The sequence below is a fragment of the Lynx canadensis genome, chromosome C1, assembly GCF_007474595.2.
Source record: "Lynx canadensis isolate LIC74 chromosome C1, mLynCan4.pri.v2, whole genome shotgun sequence".
Lineage (NCBI taxonomy): Eukaryota > Metazoa > Chordata > Mammalia > Carnivora > Felidae > Lynx > Lynx canadensis.
In genome coordinates this window covers 195069936-195089218 of record NC_044310.1, presented here as the reverse complement: position 1 = coordinate 195089218, position 19283 = coordinate 195069936, and positions in this window count along the sequence as shown.

Here is a 19283-nt window from a genome sequence, read left to right as displayed (position 1 = left end):
AGAAGAAGAGAGGAGCACACACCTGCTGGAAATAAGAAAAATGGGAGCTAATATTTATGCAGAGGTTCACGTTCTCTCTCCCTTCAGACAATAGGACATTTATTTAATGAGTCTCTCTCTATCAAATTGTCAAGCAAAGCAGCTGCACCTTCTGGGCCTCTAGCTCAGGGAAAGGGACTAAAGTGTCATGTCCCCAGAAAGCTTCCTAAGCTAGGCGTCTCTAGTACATTGCCCAGGGAAAGCAAAAATTCCAAATAACCAGAATCTCCTCCATCCCAAGAATTGTCTATGCCATCTAGTGGCAGCATGTAATATAACCTCCCAAAGGTACGGACGCAATCCTTAGAGCTTCTGACTTCATTATCTATAGAGTTAGAGACCAATGCTGAAGAGGAGGTGGCTGAGGGATGGGCTAGATGGGTGATGGGTACTAAGGGGGGCACTTGTTGTAATGAGCACCGGGTATTGTATGTAAGTGATGAGTCACTAAATCCTGCTCCTGAAACCAATATTATGCTAGACGTTAATTAACTGGAATTTAAATAAAAACTTGAAGAAAAAAAGAAAAAGAAAAAGAAAGACTTAAATTATCCACACAATCACAGGATGTCAATGCTGGGAGAGAATGTAGTGAGACCAATGGTCCTGACTCTGACTGCACAAAGGAATCACATGAAGCATCCTTTAAAAATATATTAGTACGTGGGTCTCGTGCTCAAATACTTATGACAATAAAAAATAATTTTTAATGAAACAATTGATTTTGCTCAAATAAAAGGAATTGGAAATTCAGGGTTCCTGGAAATGGCAATTTTTAAAAGCTCTTCAGCCTCCTTAAGCTGAATCTACCCTTCAGAACCAACGAACTATCCCAACCCCCCACTTCTCGTTCTAAAGTGTGGAGAGGAAGAATGAATTACCGTGAGTCAGGTCGCCAGGGGGGCGCGGATGGAAATGGAAGCGCTACCCCAGACCGCGAGGTCTTGATAGATCAAGGTCAAAGTCATGAGACTGTGAAAGTGCAGGGCAAGAGGGGTGCAAGAATCACCATCCGGACTAGAACTATATGACTTCCTTTATTTGTTAACTGTTATTTGTTTTTACGCTTACTAGTTTACTAAAGGATATGATAAGGGATATGAATCAGTAGGCAGACGAAGCAACATTGAAGATCCAGGTCTGGGGAAAGGGCAGGGAGCTTCCATGCCCTCTCAGGTTCACCTCTCTCCTTAATTCCCCAGTGACTTCCTCTTAGAATAGGCTTGTTTTGCTCTTTTCTTTTTTCTCTCCCTTCTCCTGAAATAGTTCCAAACACATCCAAACTAAATCAATATATGTTGACCTAAATCAACCTTGCATTCATTTGAAAAGTTGATTTTGACAAAAAAAAGTATAAATCTCCCCAAGTAAACAGAATGTAGATTTTTAAAAATATTTTTATTGCATTTATTAAAATTCTCTTTAACAAATTTTCCTGGTATTAGGAGGTATAAAGATAAATTCTTCTTCATAATCTGCCTCAATTCCAAAAATATTAAGGATAAAAGTAGATAGAAAACAGTATTTTTTTAAATTTTAAATCAGGGGGAAAGGTAATGAAGACCAAATAGTAAGACAAAATCAGGAAGAGTTAGTACCCAGTTCCTTAATTAGATCTTACACAAATTCTGCTGTGTTTAGCAGGACTAATTTCTTTTAAAGGGAGATATGATCAGTTACAAGATTCCCATTCCTTATTTGATAAAAAATAGACCAGTTGTTCAGAATAAGAGTACTTCCCTTAGACAGAAAACAAATGAAATAAATCTCCACATAGTACTAGATGGTCTTAAGTGCTATAAAGAAAAAATAGAGCAGAGAAGGACAGGAGTTGAATATTGAATGGGGTGACCAAGAAAAATGGGAGGGGGAGGCACCGAGCCATGCAGCTCTCTGCATAGTAAGCTTATTTCTTACTCACATGAAGTCCAGTGCAGGTCAGCGTGATGATTCTAATCCATACAATAATTCAGGACCCCAGGACTTTGCCATCTTGTGGCCCTGCTTTCCCACAGGGCCTCAGGGTCTTTCTCTCCACTCAGCAGGAGAACATGGAAAGAGGAGTTTGGGGTGGGTGGCACTTCTCCACCTAAGGAGCCAGGCATCACCCTCTCTCATTCTAAAGGTGAGAACCGGTCCTACGGCTCCACATGGGTGCCGCAGCTCTGGGAAATGTAGGCAAGTGGTGAGCCCAAGAAGAAGGGAAGAATATGCATGTAGATGAGCATCCGCGGTTCCTACCCACAACCAGTTAGGAAGCTACTGCAGTTATCCAGAGGGAAGATCGTGTTGATTGGGACCAGGGTGATGACGGTGGAGCTAGTGAAAACTGAAAAGATTCGGGATTTATTCTGAGTCAGCTGACAAGGTTTACTTAGGAATCAGATGTTGAGTGTGAGAAAATGAGGGGAGACAAGCTGAAAGCCAAGAGAGAACTGCTGAAGTTCACATGGTCCTCACAGAGGCATCTTGAGAGGATTCCATTTGCCTGAGTTAATTCCTACATGGCTCCTATTTGTGGCCAGAGGAGGGAGTTTGTTTTTGTTTTCGTTTTTTATGTTTACTAATTTATTTTGAGAGAGACGGTGCGGGGGAGGGGCAGAGAGAGGGAGAGACAGAGTCCCAAGCAGGCTCTGCACTGTCAGCATAGAGCCTGAAGTGGTGCTCCAACTCACGAACCTTGAGATCATGACCTGAGCCAAGATAAATAACGGGACAGTTAACCCACTGAGCCACCTGAGCACACTAGAGGAGGAAGATTTTATTCTAGAACACCCAGGGAAGTGAAGCAGGAAATATTAATATGGTGGCTCTTCCTAGACCGTGAAGATCGTCTGAGATATGGATAAAGAGCTTGTTTCCACAAATGGCTCTGGAGACAGAGACATACACAGTTTGTTTGTTTATCAATTCTTCAAATAGCAAAATGTGTAATGGGAAGCAGCAGATGCCATGGACACTTCTGGTGCATCAAAGCTGACCTGCTGTCTTGAACTTTCTGGTGCAAAACCTATATAAGACATATTCCAAGAAATATTTGGTATAGGGGACAAGGCATTTCAGTGACAACCAAGATCTGAATTTTTAAGAAATAATGAAATATTTTATATTCCCTACCAATTTGTCTTTATTTAAAAAAGAAAAAAGGAAAGAAATAGAGGGAAGGAGAGAGAGGGGGAAAGAAGGGAACAAGGGAGAGAGAGAACACCTATAGTACCTTCTTCCTCCATATACACACTCTCTCTCTCTCTCTCTCTCTCTCTCTCTCTCACACACACACACACACACACACACACACACACACACACACATACACACATGCACATACCTCAAGTAATAAATTCTGTGCTCAGTGACAAAAAAGAGAGATGTGGCAAATTGGAAAAAAAAAAAAGGAAGATGCTCACTAAAAACTTTTCTTCATATTTTTTGCTTCCAAAAGTCTAAGCCCATTTGGGGGACGAGGATAAGAGAAAATGGTCCTAAGAGATCAGATATGCAAGTAAAATATGAAAACATGAAGGCAAAAGGATTTTTCTTGGATTAAATGAGATTTTCCTCACCTGGAAGGGACAGGAAGGAAGAAAGTGTACTCTTGCTAGAGAGACTGTATTTCCCACAAGGAAAGAGGCTGCTGATGGAAGGTGTACAGATCTCGTCTTTCTTTAAAATTCTGCTCTATTCTTCGACAAGGATTTTTTTTTTTTTGCATTAATTCAAATTTTTTCTTTTTTTGCGTTGGAATATGATTCGTGCTCTGCTGACTTTTGTGGCCCCCCTTAGTCGTACCTAGTTCTGGTGTCTGAATGCAGCACATCACAGAAAGATGCCAAGGTTCCAAGCATGCCACACCGCTAGACCCAGAATATCATGCCAGTGTGATGACAGGCACCCAAAGGTAACCTCAGTGGACAGATGACCTACAAATAGAAGCTCCTCTGTTCCCTCCAATTTTGCACTCTGTAAGAACTTGGAACTGTGAGGTTACATAAACCTTAAGGGAAAAAGTGAGGTTAATAGCAAAATCAAGGTTAGGAATAAAAAATAATTTGAGTTATGTTTCTTGTCCATTGAATTCATAGGCTGATGTTCACACCCATTTTGTCAATAATTCTCAACACTGACTGCACATTAGAATCACCTAGAGTGTGTTTAATACGTACCAAAGATACAGCACCCTCCACCCCGAGATTCTGATTTAATTGGTATGTTTTAAAAGCTCTCCAAGTTATTCTAACATGAAGCCAGGACCAGAAGCCATTGACTTATGGTGACAAGCACCATGGTGCATGCCACGTACATTCTGACAGTTGAGCCTAGCAGAGGTCCAGCAAAACAGCACCACCACCCCCCCTCCATCTTCCCTATCTTCCCTTCTTATATGGCTTCAAAACAAATCTCAGTGCATACTGCAGTGAAGCATGAAACAAAACCAAGCTCTCTACAAAAAGTAAGAGAGCTTGGAAACACAATTCAAACAACGAATTTAAAAGAATCCCGGGGCACCTGGGTAGCTGAGTCGGTTAAGCCTCTGATTTTGGCTCAGATCATGATCTTGCAGTTTGTGAGTTCGAGCCCCACATGGGGCTCTGTGCTGACAGCTCAGAGCCCGGAGCCTGCTTCAGATTCTGTCTCCCTTTCTCTCTGCTCCTTCCCTGATCTCTCTCTCTCTCTCTCTCTCTCTCTCTCTCTCTCTCTCTCTCAAAAATAAATAAATATTTAAAAAGAAAAAAGAATCCCTTCCCCTAAAGCTCATACAATATTGATTCTTTAAAAAGTGTGTTTGCATTTACATGAGCATTTCTTTCAAGATGGCAAAGCCATTTTATAGTAAGTGTTAGGAAGTAAAGAAAACACATGCAGAATAAAATAGCACAAAACTGATTTTAATTCTTTTTTATGAAACTAATTTATTTTAAATATTTTCCTCTATGATGCATGACAGCAACATACTCTACACCACCTTTATTTATTAAAGCCTAGAGGTAAAGCATACTTCTCTACTTTGTGTTAATATGGACTTGCTTTAGATGAGGTTTAACCCTGGTTTTCAAGGTGCTTATAATCTAACAGACTATTGGTAGTTCAGCATCCAGCATCATGACACCATGATGGATGTCCCTGAAATAGCTTGTGAACCAGATTACAACTTCAGACAGCTTTATTAACCCATCTGTTCACTCATATGAATGAAATCATTCCTCTACAAACTACAAATGACTATCACTTGAAATGACAGCACTGCAAATGAGATGTTCAACTTGAAAGACTATTTGCCTGCCCCTAGGGAAATGTTACTGCCAGGATAAATAGAACCAAGAGCAAACTGAAAAAAGAACTACTTCCCCTGTTTGCCCAATAAAACCTACAACTAGCTTATGAGTACGTGTGAAAGCAGCCAACCACAAGGTGAATGAAAGGTATCAGTAACTAACAAAAATATCCCTTTACCCATTATCCAAGTGCCCAAAAAGAACCCACAGATCCATGATTGGCAATAGATTCCTTTGGATTTAATAGTGCTGTCTCCCTGTAGACTCTATGTAAATGTACATACTTAATATCCAGGTAAAGTCTAAAGCATTGTCACTAACAATTAAATCTAATTTAATTGTTAATATCACTCAAAAGCACTTAGCACCTCACTTGGAGAAAGGTTATGGAGAAAAAAAAATGATCAATGAGACAAAAACAAACAAACAAACAAAAAAAACCCCACAACTTTATTACTTTATTACTTGATCTAGGATTCACCTGGCCTGTGTTCTTACTGCAATCATCTGTACTCCTCCAATGAAGTTCTCCTCCAATGAAGCCACCAGTTTGCCCCCTAGTGGAAAACCTATTTGAACACCATCTCAGACAAGCGCGTGATGGAAGATGATTTCATCTTCTATCAGAGAAGGAGTTCAGAGAAGGAATTCTTCATCTTGAACCCACAGACAGGGGTCTGGGAATAGAATTCAAAGGAATTTACTTATGTTTTTTTATTTCTTTTTTTTAATGTTTATTTATTTATTTTGAGAGAGAGAGAGAGAAGGAGAGCATGAGTGGGGGAGGGACAGAGAGAGAGGGAGAGAGAGAATCCCAAGCGGGATGGACAGCATGGAGCCTGACATGGACAGCATGGAGCCTGCTTGGGATTCTCTCTCTCCCTCTCTCTGCCCCTCCCCCACTCATGCTCGCTCTCTCCCTCTCTCCCTCTCTTCCTCTCTCTCTCTCAAAATAAGTAAAACTTAAAAAAAATTTAATGTGTAAATAAGAAGCACATACATTACTGTATCACGATTTTTAGTTTATTTTGATAACTACATTTCAATGCGATTGTTTTCTTTGAATCCTTTATATTTTATTTAAAAATGTTTTCTTTTTTTGAGGAGGAGTAACAAGCCAAAGCAGTCAAAACACAAAATATTCAAGAACCTTGAAATAGAGAAATTTATCTTTTCATTGTAATTATTGGAAATTAGATTTCCATATTCTCTTACTAGCTATCCTGAGTATGTAATCCTAAATTCATATCAAGGAAGGCAAGAAACAAAATCTCCTCTACTAGACTCTTTGCTAGCAGTGGCCCTCTGGGCTTTATGGTGGGGGGTGAAGAAAGCAGGTATCCTCTACACTTCATCCAAAGAACACATGAAAAGTTATTTTCTGCAGATGAGCACTTCAATGCTATGAAAGGCTTTCGCCTGCATTTCTCAACGAAGTAAAGAAATTGTCCACTACCCATTCACGGTAGCTACCCTATTTCTGACTTCTGTAGTGACTTGCGAGAGGATTATGGCAATTAACTTAACCTTTTGGAACTTCTACTTCTCTATGTGTAAAAAGCATAAAGTTGTGGGTCATTAAACTGTACAACTACATTTAAAGGTTCTCTAGTGAGCAAACGCTGCTATTGCTTACGATATATTTTGAGACTTCCGAGATGAATGTTATATAATCATAAAATGGTACAGCACAGAAGAATAATTCTGGAAGGATAGTGAAGCCTTGTCAACTCTTGTTGACCAACTCTTGTCAGTTGGTATACTGGGTTGGCCTCAACCTCAATTCGTAACAGCCAACTGTGTTGGCTTTGGCTGTGCCACCAGGTTTTTGATTACCAGCAACTCCCCCGTCATAGTGGCGGCGGCTGCCAGTGATCAGCTGATTCTCACCAGCTTTGATGCCACCCATGCTTAAATCTCTACTGAGGCCCCTGCTAAGTTAAGGAGATAGAACTGAGACTCGGAGAGACTGAGATGTCACTATTCTTCAGGCTAATAGGAGGGAGGGAAAGCTTGGTCCTTTAACTGGAATAGGGCCCCCAGGAAAAGATTCCTCTAGGAGAGAGGCATCTTCAATCCCTAGTGCCAACAGATCTGCTGAAGATGATCCTACATATTTTTTTTTATGGGGTAACTGGTGGAGACTTGGTTCCCTGATGGTGATGGCAAGATGGTAACGCCCACTGTCACAGGACACTCAGAGCACCAGGGAGAGCTAAACAAATCCACAGGCATCAAATGCACACTAGTACAACCAATGCAATTCAGATACATCATCCAACATTTAAATCATTCCTGCAGGAACTGAGTACAGGCAGTAATTACATCAGCCAAAGAAACAAAGCACTCCCTTATAACCAATTAAACTCATTCAAGTCAATTATTCAAACAATTCCTGCCAATATACAATTCAAACCTTCGTGTCAAAGAATGTGTTGATAAACTGATTAATGGCTTTCAGAAATTAGCTCCCTGGAAATATTATAAAGTGTCGCAGTCCAGAGCATCACAGCTTTGGGGGATTTTCCAGCTTTGCCCCCACAACCTTCTGCATCTTATTATACATGAGGAATCCAGAGCCCATGGAGCTTTGAGAGACTGAGATAAGAGACTTCTGAGATAAGAGACTTCTGAGGAAGAAATAGGACTGGACTCCCAAGCTAGAGCTCTATAGACAATATTCTTATTTCACACACACAGGAAAAGTATAAACTAAGCTTTTCAAGAATTACATTAACAGGCCAACAAATACACTGTACACACATGTGTTGCATGGCTCAAATTGTAGATGATACTTTGTGGGTCCAAAAATTGAACAATCCCACTTCAGTTTTCCAAGGAATTGACTTCGGTTAATTATGGTCATGGCCACCATGGGAAAAAGAGAGCCTCTCTTCTAACACTTGATATACACTATCACAATTTATTATGCCACTAAAGGTCTTTCCCCATATCCCCACTACCTCATGCAAGTATCCCAAGTATCCCGGAGCTGTCTGCAAATGCAATACAATACAAATGCAAAAGTCAACTCTACAACTGGAACAGGAGTTCAAGTTGCAGTGGATACATTTAGATGTTAATATGCATCATTTTTAAATCTTCAATTCTGCATTTAAAATGCTATTGTAAAATCACTTAAGATTTTAAGATTTTTTTAAAGATTTTCTGTATTTACTTATAAAAGTCAATGCATGTATTAGATACAAAATTCTCTCATACAACCAATGCTGACATTATTTCAACTAAAGTGACATAAACCCACATACAGAAACTCACCCTGGCTGTGCAGGAGGGAAAAGAAGGAATTATGAACAATTACAATCTATAGTGGGGACAGTTTGTGGGGTGAGTGGTAGGTCTATAAACGTACAAATACCTCCATAACCTTTGAGAGTATTAAGGTTAGCAACCAGGCTCCAGCTCTAAGAAATTTCCCAACTGGTGTGCTGAGAGGCAGAACAATGCTGGTAACTTACATGCTAACATAACACAGAATGTTGTTCACAGTTGAGTCGCCCTCCAACTGGAGCAAGACTACATATAAAGTGAAATTTCTTTTTCTCTTTCTCCCTCCTTCCTGCTTTCCTTTCTCTCTTCCCTCCTTCCTTCTTCTTTTCATTCTTATGATAGCATGGGGAAAGGCAAGTATAACTGAGGTCCTGTGACTAGTTTATGGCTCTGTCTCCCCATTTTATGATGTTTGGCTTACACTACATTTCCATATCTTTGATTGCTCCTTACATAATATTTATTTACTTGCTCCTATGACCTCCAAAATGGAAATGTCAAAGTTCTAGCCAATAAATGCACCAGGGAACGTTTTTCCCTCATGCACACATGAAAATAGAGTAGCCGTGTTTCTAGGTCGCTCCACTTTACTCCTGGTAGTCAACATGCAGAGAGGAAAGCATTCATTCCTGAGATTTGTCAGGGAGTGAACCAGTGCCAACACACCTCCACCCATATTGCACTAAGAGATTTCATCTGTCCTCTAAAAAAGCTCTCTGGCCAGAAATTCAAAACAAAGTCAGCAGCAGTTGAATACCTCACTCTTCAAGTCAAATTAACCCTAGTGGCAAATAGTAACATCTGAGAGAGAAAGGGGAAAACCCCTTTCCTTTTACTCATTTTTTTTATTTTTAAGTTTATTTATTATTTTGAGAAAGAGAGTGAAAGTAGGGGAGGGGCAGGGAGAGAGAGGGAGAGAGAGAGAGAATCCCAGGCAGTCTCTGCATCGTCTGCATGGATCCCGATATGGGGCTCGAACTCACAAACCGTGAGATCGTGACCTGAGTCAAACTTGGGTGCTTACCCGATTGAGCCACCCAGGTGTCCCAAAACCCCTTTCCTTTTAAACTGTGGGATATATATTCTTCAGTCCTAAAAGGTAATCAAACTAAAGTCCTTCTTGAAGGCTGTTTGCCCTGATCCAAGCCTTAGAGATAAGCTTTCCCATCATCTATAAATTTGCAGTGGAGACCAAATAATTTTTCAAATATTAAAATAATAAGTAATTTTCTTACTAAGATCTCCAATGGACAAATTGCAATAATCCTTAATCATCTGTTGCAACTTTAATTTCCCAGATGTGTATGAAAGTAAAGTATTCACGAAAAGTATGAATCTGCAGTCCACTAAGACCTCTCTTAGATTTGCTAGAAAAATCTCAGTAAACTTGAGAAATAATTTTTACTTTTTTTCTATAAATATAAAAGTAAACCTTTCTACCATTTTTCTGGATATTGCGTGCAATTACAAACTAAAAAGTAAAAGAGATACGGGAGTGGGAAAGGGGATATAGGTGCAGTGGTAAACACAAGTTTTTAACCCAGAATTCCCAAAGAGAAACATTACTTTCACAAGACAGATGTTTCCGTTATTGTTCAAAAGATGGGCGGAATTTATACCCTGATAAATCCATTGGTTTAGCCCTGCTCACAATGCGCCCTTCATCTCTCAAGGCAATGGTACCTATATACACAATCACTACCACAGCAGGTGCAGCAGGAGTAGATAGAGAGAACAGGCAGCATGCTAATAAGGAGATGGTTAGAAAACTGCAATCTGTCGAGCCCTGGAAAAGAAATGTGGTCATGAGCAAATTCAGCCTGCAATCAGAGACAGAGTTTTCTTGGTATGGGTCTGAATGATAATGATGAGCCCAGACATATGCTGCCCTCCTTCCTCACTTTTCAAATAGAAAGGATGTTTTTGCTCCTCCTATAGCACTGGAAACATTATAATAATACTTTACACTGACAACTGGCTCATCTCCCCTCTAAATCAGAGGAGGTGTGTCCTTTCCTCTAACACAAAGGGGAAAGTTATACTCATGATCTAACAAACAGTATAATTCAGTCCTGATCTTTTTTCTTTTTCTTTCTTCTCTTGCAACCTTGGAGAATAGCCAACATGTGCAGCTAAAAAAGAATAATGCAAGCAAGCCAAAGAAAAAGGTTGTAAAGCAAATCAGATATTTAATAAAGAAAGGAAAAGGCCATTTCAATGCAGATTCAATTAGTTTCAAGTCCAAAGGTGTCCCACAGGTCCCCAGCAAAGACCTGTGAGTTATACTGAGTGAGGTTCAGATGCCCCTTTTTAAAAAGAACTAGGACATATCCCTGTGGTCCCTGACATAGGCAGGAAAACTGATTTAGTGGCCTAATTCCATTCTCAAAATTCGAAACTCCAGTATTGCATTGGTGCCTTCTGGGCATTTTCCTGACATTTCACTGATGCTAAACTGTTCTCCATTTGGCTTTTTACAAATTGATACATATAGCTGGGAGCACAAACATGTGTAAAGGTAAATTTACTATCCAAACTCTTGAATGAAGAAAGACAAACTGTGGAGGAAAGAAAACTAAAAAAGAGAAATCAGACTTAGCTTTAAAGGGGGCATGGGGGCATCATGATGTACTAACTAACACCTAAGATGATCTTAAACACAAAGACAGCAGGTCATTCAAAGAATGCAGCTGCCAGGAAGTGGCTTGGAGGAACATGGTGTAATTTCCATCCACTTCCTCATCCCTTGTAACTTAAATCGCACAGTTGATGCTCTTCTGTTTTATGTGAAGCATTTTGCACATGCGTGTCCAAACAATCCTGTTCTGTGTCCCGCCCCATGGGACAGCTGCCTCAGCCGCTCCCATGTATAAATTATGGAGCTGCCACAAAATTCAGATGATTCAAATTCAATCTGTTATATATCAGGATCCACCTATGATTTGTAAGCTACTTGTAAGTCACCAGAGTGCAAACCCTCCTGCCGAATATCTAAATGGCTAAGGGCAGAGGGCAAGGGAGAGATGACCATAAGCTCGAAGCAGCAAAGAGGTGGTGGTTTGGAGCATCGCTACAGCTAGGGCCACACGAAAGGCAAGCAGAGTGACATGTTATTCAGTAGATTCTTCTGAGAAAGCAATGTATAGACTCTTTGAGGACATGAGAGGGTAGAAGGTGAAGAATATACTTGAATTAGACTTCACGTCCAGAAGTTGTAAGTAGCGACAAAGATGTGTTTCAATGTACTTTGTGTGTGTGTGTGTGTTTGTATAGGGTAGGATTCATTTACAGAGTAAGGATTTAAAGCAAGCAAAGACAGTCATAGGTCCTGCTTTAAGCTTGGTCGTTTGAAACTGACCCTGAGAGAGGGGCTGCGTGTAGGAGGTTACTGCAAGGCCCCTCTGGAGTGAGGGTGGTAAAGGAGAGTGGCAGACTGAGCAGTGGGAGAAGCTGATGGCAATGCAGTTGCAGCAGAGGACCTGGCCAGTCCCATGGGCAGCTCTAGATTAAGGTGTCCCTTCAGATTGATCCCAGATTGAAGCAAGGGTTCTGGGCGCTTATACTTCCCCCAAATGACCGGTCATTAGATGTTCTCCAGAGACAGGGTTAAGAAGATGAAAAAACAACCCTCAGCACTACTCTGCCTGGCCCCTGGGCTTCAGGACAAGGGCTTTACTAAAGAGCTTTGAGTTAGGCCCCATGATGAAAATGTGTACAATGGAACAATTCTGCCTGAAGAAAATCGAGTTAAAGTTTTGCAGCTCGAAAAGACGTGTCCTGACGAGTTGCTCTCCACCTTGCTCAAAACATTTCTAAACTTCTGGTTGAGAGATATTTAGGCTACATCCAACAAAGAGCTCCTACAAGTATGAGGATATTAAAATCCCTAATCAGCCGCCAAAAGGAGTATGGATGCTCCTTTTCCAGAAGGATCTCAGGTGAAATAGCTACCCATAAGTAGAGGTTGTGATAGGTTAAACAGACATTTCTCTTCCTTCTTTTTTTTTCTTTTGTTTTTTAACAGTAGCCCAGGAAATACGTGAGGAACAATAACGTGTCAAATATAAACTGGATGTTATGATAATTCACAGAATTTACTTGTTACCATTTAGCACCATAGTTTTTGTATTCAAGATTTTCTCCCTCTCTCTCTCTCTCTTTCTCTCTCTGTGTGTGTCTTACCAGTTATTTTTCAAAGTTTAGTCAGAAAGACAATCATACGGAGAAGTTGCTTTTTAAAAATACAGATTCAATCCAAACTTTCTAAATCAAAACCTCTGGCAGTGAAGTCTGAAAATCTGTATCTTTAATAAGCTCTCAAGGTGTCATAATATATCAGCAATACTGCTGTAGAACTTAAAGTTACCAGGGCAAAAAGTTTTGTATAACCCTTTGGACTCCAAGTCCCGTCCCCCAGGGGGCAGAAAGTTAAGCCTGAGCATTTGATCCAACTCCGAGAGCTGCTCTGGCCCCCAGCTTTAAGGCTCAACCCAGGTTTGGAGGACGATGGCAGAGAAGCCAGCTCCTCCTCGTGGCTACAGCCCCTCTTGTCTACACCGCAGCCATAGGTCGACCAGTAATGTGATCGGTTCCAGATGATCCTACATGGCAGCAGCTGAATTCCTCAAGTTTCCTTCCAGATCGAAGTTATACTCCTCAAGTCACATTGCTCTACAGGTGCAGCTTCCCCCAACTCTTATCATAAGCTAATCTTCTCCTGTAGTTACTCACTGTCACATTTGAACCCTTGCCTCTCATGGCAAATAGGAAGGAAAAAAGAAGCACGGAAAACGTGGCTACCAAGCAAGTCAGAAAATTTTGAAGTTTCTCTTTTAAATAATCGAAAGGTACCTGCTGTGAGGCAATTCTGAAGCTTAAAAGAGAGACTGTCTGGGCCACAGTGTCTCTCTGTTGGTTACCTTACCCTGCCAGGAAACAGGTCTGCCAGATATGCCAAAAAAATACCTCAAAATGGGGCACTGTTTTATGGGGCTTTGGCAATACATCATCTCCATTCCACAGGTGAGTTTTATATGGTTGACTGGGGATGGAAGAAAATGTAATCTTCCTGATTAATGACTCATTGCTGCAAGAAGTCTGCTCTGGTAAGGGATACTTTCCACTTCTACCTTCATTACGCATTTTAAGCATAGAGAGAAACAGGGACCCGCATAATTTTAACAATGCAATGTAGGTACATATTTTCAACAATAAAGGGGAAAGCTCCTTTTTCATTTTGCTTGTAAAGACATGGGCTAACACGGTTGATCAAGATCCCTTCTCAAATATTAAGTGTCGAGAGGAAAAGACAGTTAAATGTTTATACATTTTTTTACCGGCTTTCCGTACTCCACAGTCTTTCATCGCCTAAGAAAACCCCAGCACACCTGTGTTTCATATGAGAGCGGCTCTCACCCAGCAGGTACATTTAGAGAAAAGAATCTGTCAGCACACTAATAACAGTCCTGACAAGGGAGGGAGGAAACGCTGCAAGCACCATAGGAAATACTATCTCTGGGAAATTAAAAGTATACTGCAGTGTGCATGGTGTATGTGTGTTTATGATCTTGTTTCCTTCACTGGCAATAGCTCCTGTCAATCCATGAATTCTCTATTATGAATGAAATAGGAAATTGTTTCAGTATTAAAAAGTCCCAGCTGGATGTTAAACCAACAGCATGGTGATTTTAAACTCAAGCTTAGATAACTCTTTTTTAAATTTTTTTTTTTCAACGTTTATTTTATTTTTGGGACAGAGAGAGACAGAGCATGAACGGGGGAGGGGCAGAGAGAGAGGGAGACACAGAATCGGAAACAGGCTCCAGGCTCTGAGCCATCAGCCCAGAGCCCGACGCGGGGCTCGAACTCACGGACCGCGAGATCGTGACCTGGCTGAAGTCGGACGCTTAACCGACTGCGCCACCCAGGCGCCCCCAAGCTTAGATAACTCTTGCTTTATGCTTCTTTGAGCTGAAAAGGAAATAGGGTACTCTCCACAACAGATGCAATACTGAGGAGAAAAGTGTAAAAAGCAACAGCCATTTGCCAAATTTTGCGCGTGAGTTTTGTTTTGTGAAGGGGGAGAATTTTCTAGAAAAAAAGAGAGACTATGGAGTCTTATGATCCACCTTCTACCAAAGGTCAATGACCTAGTTGCCAAGAAAGCTCTAGGGAAATTGGAGGAGGAAACAGAGAATGTGTGGTTGCTGGGAGGTCAGAAGCAGAGGAAATACCACAGAAATGTAAGCATGCTATGCCCTCGATCGGATACAAGTAGTAGCAGTTACTAGAACTGCCATTATGCATTGGAGCCAGTAACTGGCCACCAAAAGCAGTCCTCTTGCATTGTGGCTGGACACTCAGCAGCTCAGCAGAAGACTATTTCACAGCCTGCTGGGAAGCTAGAGGTAGCTTAATCCTCCGTGGAATAACGTGTGAGAAGCAATGGATTCCTGGTCTTGAGCTGAAGGCATGTGCACCCCTGCGTTTCCCTGATCTTCCCACAGGCTGGAATACAGATATGCCTGTGACCGCTATGGATCTTACAGACAAGTGTGACACACTAAGATGGAATGAATCTGTGATCCTGAATGGCTACAAGGAGCAAAGCTAACCTAAAGTAAAGAAAAACAAATGTGTTTATTTCCCTGCCATGTTTTTGAGCCTCTTTGTAACTATAACTTACTTTCACCCTAACTCGTACACATTATAATGTTTTGAAACTAAGGTCTTAGAACAGAAGGAAAGAGACCTCAGAAGACACTCGTTTTCTCAGTTTACCATTGACATTACCAGATTTCTAGAGTATTCTGTTTTAAAGGCAATAATACAATGATTATTTCCTGAGAGTTTACACAAGGCACATTTACAACTTAGGAGAAGGAACACTATAATATGTTTTCCAAAAAAAAAATTATTCTAGATTTATCAAAAATGAAATGGTCCTTGAAAAATTGTCAACAGTCAAAACTATATTAACCACAGATGTGTTCAGCCACCACAGCCATAGATGAAACAGTACTGTTATGGGCTAAATTGCCTCCCCCTTCCCCAAATACATATGTTGAAGCCCTAACTCCCAAGTACCTCAGCATGTTGCTGCACTTGGAGATACAGGTCCTTTAAGGATGCAAGTAAGGTAAAATAAGGTCATTAGAGTGGGTCCTACTGTATTAGGACTGGTTTCCTTATAAGAAGAGATTACCAAACAGACATACAGAGATACCATATGGAAGCCATAAGGAGAAGGCAGCCATGTGCAAGCTAAAGAGAGAGCCCTCAGAAGAAATCAACCCTGCCAACACCTTTATGTTGGATATCCAACCTCCAGAACTGTGAGACAATAAATTTCTGTTGTTTAAGCCACCCGATCTGATGGCCCTTTGTTATGACAGCTCCAGAAGACTAGCACAGGTATGTCAATGCCAAACGTTTTTTCTTTTCAGTCAGAACTAGGGAGAGATTCTTTGGGTTCTTCAAACTAGCAAAGAGAGAACTTGTTCATACTTTGTATCTGAACTTTCAAAACAATTCTATGCACTCCCCATAGTAAGTTTGGATCCACGCCTTATGCTATATTCAAAAGTAAACTCCAGATAGGTTAAAGATCTAAAATATAAGAAAATAAAATGCAGAAAGCCATCTTTGTAGCCTCGGAGTGGAGAAAGACTTTTTGGACACGAAGCTAAATCCTCAAATCCCAATGTCAAAGTTGGATGGGTTTAATTTCATTAAAATGAAGAATTAGAGTTCAATGAAAGATACCCTAGAAAAAGCTAACAGATTAGTGGAGATTCTAAAGCCAAAGGATACCTGCAATATCCTCCCCTCCAAAAACAAAAACAAAAGACAACTCCTGCAAATCAACAAGAAAACAGTGCAATACCTAAGAGGAAAATGGGTGAAGGATATGAATAAATAAATCTCAGAGAAAGGCCAGATGTCTGAAAGGTATATGAAGAAAAACTCAATCAACATCTTTAGCAACAAAAATACTGGAAGTTTAACCATCGATGACTTTTTCACATTGTCCATTAGAATTGCAAAAACTCGGGTCACCAGAGTGGCTGGCTCAGTCAGTTAAGCATCCAACTCTTGATTTCAGTTCAGGTCATGATCTCATGGTGGGGAAATCAAACCCCATGTCAGGATCTGAGCTTGGCATGGAGCTTGCTTAAGATTCTCTCTCTCTCTCTCTCTCTGTCTCTCTCTCTCTCTCTCTCCCTCTCCCCCTTCCCTCACTCTCGTTATCTCTCTCTCAAAAACAAATTGCAAACACTAGAACACTAAATAATATCCAGTGTTGGAGAGGATATGGGAATGACAGAAACTATTAGATACTATTGAAGGGAATATAGATTCGTCCAGTATTCTGGAAAGCAATCTAAAGGGACTAGGGAAACTAAGTATAAGATGTCCTTTGATTCAGCAATGGGTACAGTAGTCCCCCCTTATCTGTGGAAGCTATGATCCTCAGTGGATGCCTGAAACCACAGATAGCACTGAATCCTACATATACTATGTTTTTCCCCCAGGCATTCATATCTATTATAAAGTTCAATTTATAACTTAAGCATGGTAAGAGATAAACAACAATAATAATAGACAAATTATAAAAATATGTTGTAATAAAAGTTATGTGCATGTGGTATCTTTTTCTAAGAATATCTTATTTTTAATTTTTTTCTTTTTATATGTTTATTAATTTATTTTGAGAGAGAGGGATAGAGAGCGAGCAAGAAGGGGTGGGCAGGCAGTGAGAGAGAGAGAGAGAGAGAGAGAGAGAGAGAGAGAGAGAATCCCAAGCAGGCTCCACACTATCAGCCTAGAGCCCAATGTGGGTCTCGAACTCACAAACCATGAGTTCATGACCTGAGCCAAAATCAAGAGTTGGAGGCGTAAGTGACTGAGCCACCCAGGAGTCCCTAAAAATATCTTATTGTACTATATCACACTATACTCACCCTTCTTCTTGTGATAATGTGAGATGATAAAATGCCTGCACAGTGAGATAGGTGAGGTGAACAACGTAGGCATCATGAGGTAGCGTTAGGCTATTATTGAGCTTCTGACAATTTGTCACAAGGAGGATCATCTGCTTCCAGCGAAAGGTCGACCATGGGGAACTGAAACTGCGGAAAAAGAAACCACCAATGAGGGCGGACTATGGTATATATCTCAAGAATACTCACATACAGATTGAGAAGATGTGCCTGGATTTACCTGGCTGTATTATCTATGATGTGGAAGTGAGAAACAATGCCCATCCTTAGGGGAAAGGATAAGTAAAACGAGGTGGAGACAACTATGAAGATATTATACATTATCTAATACAACCAACTGTATACAGAGCAACACAGATCTAAATCACAAGTTGTTGAGTATTTGCAGCACTATTGCATTTATTAAAACACACACGAGGGCGCCTGGGTGGCTCAGTTGGTTAAGAAGTCGACTTTTGATTTCGGCTCCGGTTATGATCTCAGTGTTCCTGAGTTTGAACCATAAGCAGGGCTCTGCACTAACAGCAAGGGGCCTGCTTCAGATCCTTTGTCTCTCTCTCTCTCTCTCTGTCCCTTCCCCACTCGCACATACACGTTTTCTTTCTCAAAAATAAACAAATGTTAAAAAAAAAGTCTTTAAAGGACATTCCTACAAAACCCATATTTTCCAAAGGATATATAAATTAAACATATTGTGGTGTTTGCCTTCTAGAGGAGAAGAATGGGTGGGAACTGGGAACTAAGAGAAAAATTAGAATAGGGTCTTGTATGCACCAATAATATTATACTAAAAACCAAGGAGTATAATTAGCTCGTTTCTGCACCTGAGATTTAAATACACACACACACACACACACACACACACACACACACACACACACAACAAAACCTCTCCCCAAGTTCCTCCTGTATTTTTCAGCACATTATTCCAGCAAGCTAAATCTTGAATGAGGATACTGGAATTAACCAGACAGTTGCCTAATCTTATTAAACACTTTTGGTTATACTATCTCTGTATTCACAATCCCTGGGGTAATTTGTCGCCTCCTCCCAGGGATAGTCGGCATTTGGCAATGTCTGTAAAAAATTTTTTGGTTGTCACCACTCAGGGATTGGGTGCTACTGGCACCTAGTGAGCAGGGGCCAGGGATGCTGCTAAACATACTGCAATGAACAAGACAGGCAACAGAGAAGCATCCCTTTCCAAATATCAATAGTGCTGAGATTGGGAACCCCTATAGTCTCTACACAACCTCACTGCATTTTTCCATTTACTGCTTCGGCCTTTGAGAGGCTGTCCTTCAAGCTGACCAAGATACTCCTTTCCCCTTTCCCATCCTACTCTCCTACTTACTCTCCTTCCATCGTTGCCCGCTTCTACTCTTCTTTTATTTCTGCTCAAGCACAATCAACAGTCTTAGTTTGCCTCTTTCCCCGTAGTAGTCATTAATCTATTAAATACCACACTGCTTTTAATTGCTCATATAAAGACTGTGAATGAGATAAAATGATAGTAAGCCATTAATAATTCAAGAAAAGTAATTGATAAAGTGCCTCTCACTCCCTTTCCTCTTCTTCCTTATAAGTTGCTCCCCCACACACCCATCTATTAAAATAGGAAGGCTATCCAATTTGAGATTCACTGAGGGCCTCTACTAAATCTTCATGAATTAGGTGA